Source organism: Bos indicus x Bos taurus, chromosome 15 (assembly GCF_003369695.1).
Source record: "Bos indicus x Bos taurus breed Angus x Brahman F1 hybrid chromosome 15, Bos_hybrid_MaternalHap_v2.0, whole genome shotgun sequence".
NCBI classification, from domain to species: domain Eukaryota; kingdom Metazoa; phylum Chordata; class Mammalia; order Artiodactyla; family Bovidae; genus Bos; species Bos indicus x Bos taurus.
In genome coordinates, this window is record NC_040090.1 from 36,056,304 (window position 1) to 36,062,321 (window position 6,018).

General features: G+C 39.9%; 1 pseudogene; it reads right to left on the bottom strand.

Moving 5' to 3' along the window:
* Nucleotides 1–2,647: 2,647 nt before the first annotated feature.
* Nucleotides 2,648–3,568, bottom strand: LOC113904806 (annotated as a pseudogene).
* Nucleotides 3,569–6,018: the final 2,450 nt, after the last annotated feature.

Genomic DNA, 6,018 nt, shown 5'->3' on the forward strand with positions numbered 1-6,018 from the left:
AGTTACAGATACTCCTACTAGGACTGATTTCAAGCTGCCAATATGATATTGACATGCTGGCTGAATTCCTGAAAAGGTAACACTTGATTCCCATAAGCCAGTATAAACAGTATCTAGCACACAGCTAATTTTAGTTCTTATTAGATCTGACACACTGGGATTAGAATGACAAATGTAGTTTTGGTTTAATTCAGAAAAGATGTGAAGATTTCTTTGTGCTAGAGAGATCCTGTCTCACTGAGAAGTAGGATAGGGAATGAGTAAGAATAAACACTGGGAATCAGATAGACGTATCAGGCTATACATGTGTGTGTGTGCCTGCATGCTAAGCTGCTTCAGTTGTGTCCAACTCTTTGCGACCCTATGGACCTAGCCTGCCAGGCTCCCCTGTCCATGGGATTCTCCAGGCAAGAATACTGCAGTGGGTTTCCACACCTTTCTCCAGGGGATCTTCCCTACCCAGGAGTTAAACCCACGTCTCTTGCACTGGCAGCCAGGTTTACCAGTAGCACCACCTGGGAAGCCCCATTAAGCTATACCCTCATCATTTATTAGTTATATGATATTGAACATCTTATTTAATTTTTTTATGAAGTTGAGATTCACAAAACATAAGATTCACCACTTTATAGTGTGCAACTTAGTAGTTTTTAGTACATTTACAGTGCTGTGCAATATCACCACTATCTAATTCCAGGACATTTCATCCCCTCAAAAAACCCCCTATGCACTAAACAGTCACTCTCTATTTCACTTTTCCACAATCACCTGCTGCTGCTGCTGCTGCTGCTGTCGCTTCAGTCGTGTCTGACTCTGTGAGACCCCATAGACGGCAGCCCACCAGGCTCCCCCATCCCTGGGACTCTCCAGGCAAGAACACTGGAGTGGGTTGCCATTTCCTTCTCCAGTGCATGAAAGTGAAAAGTAAAGTGAAGTCGCTCAGTCATGGCCAACTTTTCGTGATCCATGGACTGCAGCCTACCAGGCTTCTCTGTCCATGGGATTTTCCAGGCAAGAGTACTGGAGTGGGGTGCCATTGCCTTCTCCGTATGGCTATCCTAGTGGGCATGAAATAGAACAACAAAAAGGAGTTGAAAAATTATTTCCCTTCATTCTCAAGTTCAAGCTAAGATTTGGATTCCAGAGGGAATAGCATGTGTGAAGTTGCAGAAGGACAAGAGAACATAGCCTGAAAAACCAAAAGAAGTACAGGGTGATTGTAGCAAAAAGGGCATGTGAGAGAAAGAGTGACAGGAAAGGGGAGAACCAGACACCAAGCAATAACTGGTTAGCACCAATGATGCCATAAAATGCTTTGAAGTTATGCTAGGGTATTGGGTTTTCTGTAAATCAAAATGAATAACTGTTAAATGATTATTAACTACAGGATTGACATGATCTAGTTGAAGTTTAGTAAGACCAATATTGTTTCTGAGTAAAACATAAATGGGAGAGAAAAATAAATAAATAAAGTTAGAAATTTCTAAAAGAGGCTGCTGAAAAGTCCAGGGCAAAGGGAACATTATGACTATTTTTAATGTGAAACATGAATAAATTGAGGTTATTCAGAAGACATAATAAATAATAAATTTTTTTAAAATAATTTTTTTCCCTGGTAGCTCAGCTGGTAAAGAATCCTCCTGCAGTGTAGGAGACTCTGATTTGATTCCCGGGTCAGGAAGATCTGCTGGAAAAGGGATAGGCTACCCCTATCCAGTATTCTTGGAGTTCCAAGAATTCCCTTACCCTACTCCAGTATTCTTAGACTTCCCTGGTGGCTCAGCTGGTAAAGAATCCACCTGCGATTCAAGAGACCTGGGTTCGATCCCTCAGTTGGGAAGATCCCCTGAAGAAGGGAACAGTTACCCACTCCAGTGTTCTGGCCTAGAGAATTCCATGGACTGTATAGTCCAGGGGATCACAAAAAGTTGAACATGACTGAGCGACTTTCACTTCACTTCAAACAATTTTTTAAGTGAATGATGAAAAGAGAAAAGCCTTTGACATCAGAAACTGGTTGAATTCTATACCACTTAATAAGACAGAAAATTCAGGATATTATGCTGATCATAAGAGGAAAGGAAGAGAAGATGAAATTATTCTGGTTCATTTTGATTTTGAACGTTCAGTGGAATAGCCAAGAGGAGTTATCAGATAGAGAGTTGGCTACATGGGACAGAAAGAATTTGAAGTAAAGCTTTGAACTTGAGAATTATCAACATATAGGTGGTTATTGAATTCATAAGCTTATTTCATGCTAAACAAATTTAACCTTACAAAAAGCCTACAAGTAAAGTACTATTTTTCTGTTATTTTATAAAGACAAATTGAAACAGGATCAAAGGACCTGAGCAAGAGCAAGATTTTGTGTTTTGATGTTTTTCATTGTAAAAAATTAGAATAGTTTCATCTGATGCCTCTCATTTTCTTGGGGTTTTAAAAATCCCCTCTCCCCCTATAATTCTACCAATAATTTTTTTCCAGTAGAATTGAGGCCCTGAAATTCATAGGAATTGGATCCATTATTGATTGAAGGCTTCCAGTTATTTATTTACAAAAGAAAGTTCTCTTAAATCAATATGATTATTTGATTTCTCACAATTTTTCTCTCTGTGTTCTTATCCCCAGGTCACTGCATCCCTTTAGGTTAGAATAGAAGGATGACCTTGTCCCTGATCTGCTTTGTTTTGAATATGGGTTTGAGTGCATGTGGAATTGCTACATAGAGACTGGCAAATGCGATGTGAAATGTGTGAGAGATGCTGTGGCTGAAGCGATGAGTGAGGCCAGAGAACATGGCTGGTGTGTAGAACATGAGGATGGCGCTGACATGAGAACCACAAGTGCAGAGGGCTTTCTGGAGGGCATCTCTGGATGGAAGGTAGAAAGCAGCACGAAGAATGAGAGTGTAGGAGATGCCAGTGAGGATCATTTCTGAGATAATAGTCATTATAGGCACAGCGAAGCCATACCAGATACTGATGGAGATGTCAGCATAGGCAAGTCGGGCCACCCCTATATGCTCACAATATATGTGAAGGTTGATACGGGTCCTGCTGAATGGCAAACGCATCACCAGAAAAACAACAGGCAAAATAACAGTAAAGCTTCAACTCGCAGTCCCCACCATGATCTTAACAATCGTCTTGGGTATCAAGACACTAGCGTATCTCAAAGGGTATCAAATGGCCATGTAACAATCAAAAGCCATGCCCAACAAGATGGCTGAATTCAGAAAAAAGCTAAGGTGAAGAAAGGACAACTGAGTGAGGAAGCCAGAAAATGTGATTTCCTGAGCTTTTAACCAGAATATGCCAAGTGTTTTGGGGACACTTACAGTAAATAATATGAGGTCTCCAGAGGCCAGCATTAAGAAGAAGAAGAACATGGGTTCATGGAGACTATGGTCCATAGTGATGAGGTAGAAAAGAATGCCATTGCCTACAAGGGCCACAAGGTAGACGGAGAAGAAAGGAATCCCAAACAAGATGTGGAACTGCTCCAGTTCTGGGATCCCCATCAAAATGAAGGAGTCTGGATTAAAATTGATCAAATTCAAAGTGGCCATCATGTGGATTGTCATTCCCTGAGAACAAAATATCACATTTGATTCCTAGGACCAACTGTCAATGAAATTAATTCCTTTCAAGTCTTTTCTACAACCAGGATCCCTCCTTTCCTATCATCTAACAAGCACTTTTCACTTTCATGCATTGGAGAAGGAAATGGCAACCCACTCCAGTGTTCTTGCCTGGAGAATCCCAGGGACGAGGGAGCCTGGTGGGCTGCTGTCTATGGGGTCTCACAGAGTCGGACACGACTGAAGTGACTTAGCAGCAGCAGTAACTTCCCTCCCAGAGAAGGAAATGACAACCCACTCCAGTATCCTTACCTGGAGAATCCCATGGACAGAGGAGCCTGATAGGCTATAGTCCATGGGGTCGCAAAGAGTCGGACACGACTGAGTGACTTTTTACTTTTTCCTTTACTTACTAATAAGCACTAGGGAAAATGTAACCTACTTATTGTCACAACCACTACAGCATTTACCAAAGTGCCATGAGATCCCAATTAAACCAATGATCCCCCATCTATGGACATTGCCACAATTGCATTGTTGCTGCAGTGGAACAAAGCCCCGACAGACCTATGACATAGGAGCATATTGGCCCTTGGATGTTAACTAAAATTTCAAGATTAGCTTGCTCTCACAAAGTAAACCAGTCTGAGATATCTCAATAATGTAAATATCAAATGTCTTACCTCCATGAGTCTAAGCAATATCTTCTCTGAAGTTTGAATCCAAAGAAGTAACAGGAACTACATGTGAAATAGCCAATCTACATTTGTAGTGCCAATGTATCATTAGGTTTTTGACGAACCAATCTTTTACTTTCTAGTTACTCCAACTACTTCAATAGTTAGAAGAAAATATTCATCTAAATATCCTGTCAACTCTTCAGTTCTCTAAGACTCATTATTTTCTGCCAATTCCTGACCAGCTACTGCACTTTAAAATCATATCATTCCCCAGCTGCTGGAACACAGTCATCTGAGGACTGGCTCTGCTGACTCTCCATTCTCCTTCAGTCTCTATATCTCATTTGCTGGCTCATATGATCCTTTTTTGAAATTCCTGTTTGGTCTGACTATTCCATTTCTTTTCCTCCCTCTCAAGTCATCTTCATCACTAATTAGAAACATAGAATAATTCTTCCAATGTCTTGCAAGTCCCTTCATCACCTTATGCTGTCAGATTTCTCTTTTGAAAATATGAAAATTTTAAGACACTACTCCTTAAAAAGTATTCATATAGGCCCCTCCATAATTTTCCATCATCCCTACATTTAATCACATATATTTCTATGCTTTCCAGAAATGCAATCTTGTCTACTTATTGCTCCTGATCCTTAAAAGTGCCAATGATTCCAAGAAACCTTCTCTAGTATAGCTGAACCATACAGTCTACTTCCCTGCTTATATAATCACAGTTATTAATCATTTTACCAAACAATCAGGTAGTTAAATCTATGCATTATTTTCTTATTTATTTTCCTAGATCATCTTTCCTAGATATGTAGCCATCCTTCATTAATGATTGAAAACTCTTCTTAAGGACACATTTTCTGTCTGAATGTGTCTATTCAGACTGGGAGGAGGTAAGGTTTCACATAGAATAACCATTCATACAGTCTCAGTAGTAAAATTGATATTTTAAGTCTGCCATTGTTTACTTATTTTTTTTCTGATTTTTTTACAAGAAACCTTTCCCTTAGACCAAAAGAGGTGTGTGTGTATACACACAGAGAGGATTTAGTCTTTTACACAGAAGTCACTATTCTGACTTCTGACCTTTGTAGTCACATATTTCTCTCTGATTATAATCTTTTCAATCTCCCTCTCCATTTATAAAAATCATTGCAATTGCATTGCATTAGATAATCCAGTATAATCCCTCCATTTTTAAGTCAGCTGATTATCAAGCATAAATCTTCTTTAACTTGTAAATAATATATGCACAGTTTCCAGGAGTTAGAATGTGCATATCTTTGAGGGGCCAGCCACTACTCTGTCTATCACAGGACCTTTTATACGATCTGGATCTCTCCCAGTCTACCACCCCAAGACTTGTACCACCATTCCCACACTCAGATAACATTCACAGGCCTCTGATTTTGAGTTTAGTGCTGAGTTAGAAAGTCAGGAGAGAGGTTGTCACGGAGAACTCCAAGGGTAATAACAGCAAGATGCAGGAAAGAACAATTGAGGAAGATATATAAAAAGAAAAAGAAGGGTACCCAGGTCAGAAGATGAAGCATGGGGAGAAACAAATTTAATTCCAGCCAGGAAAGACAAACACATATGGTTGGCATGACTTTTACCTCATGGTGGTTTGCTCAGGGGATGGATAGCAGGGACTCTGAAAAATGAGTGCTCTAAAAGTAGGGGGATTCCCGGGACTTCAGTTCCAAGTCAGTACTATTAGTATCTAATTGTCTATCATTTTCGTAGTCTATA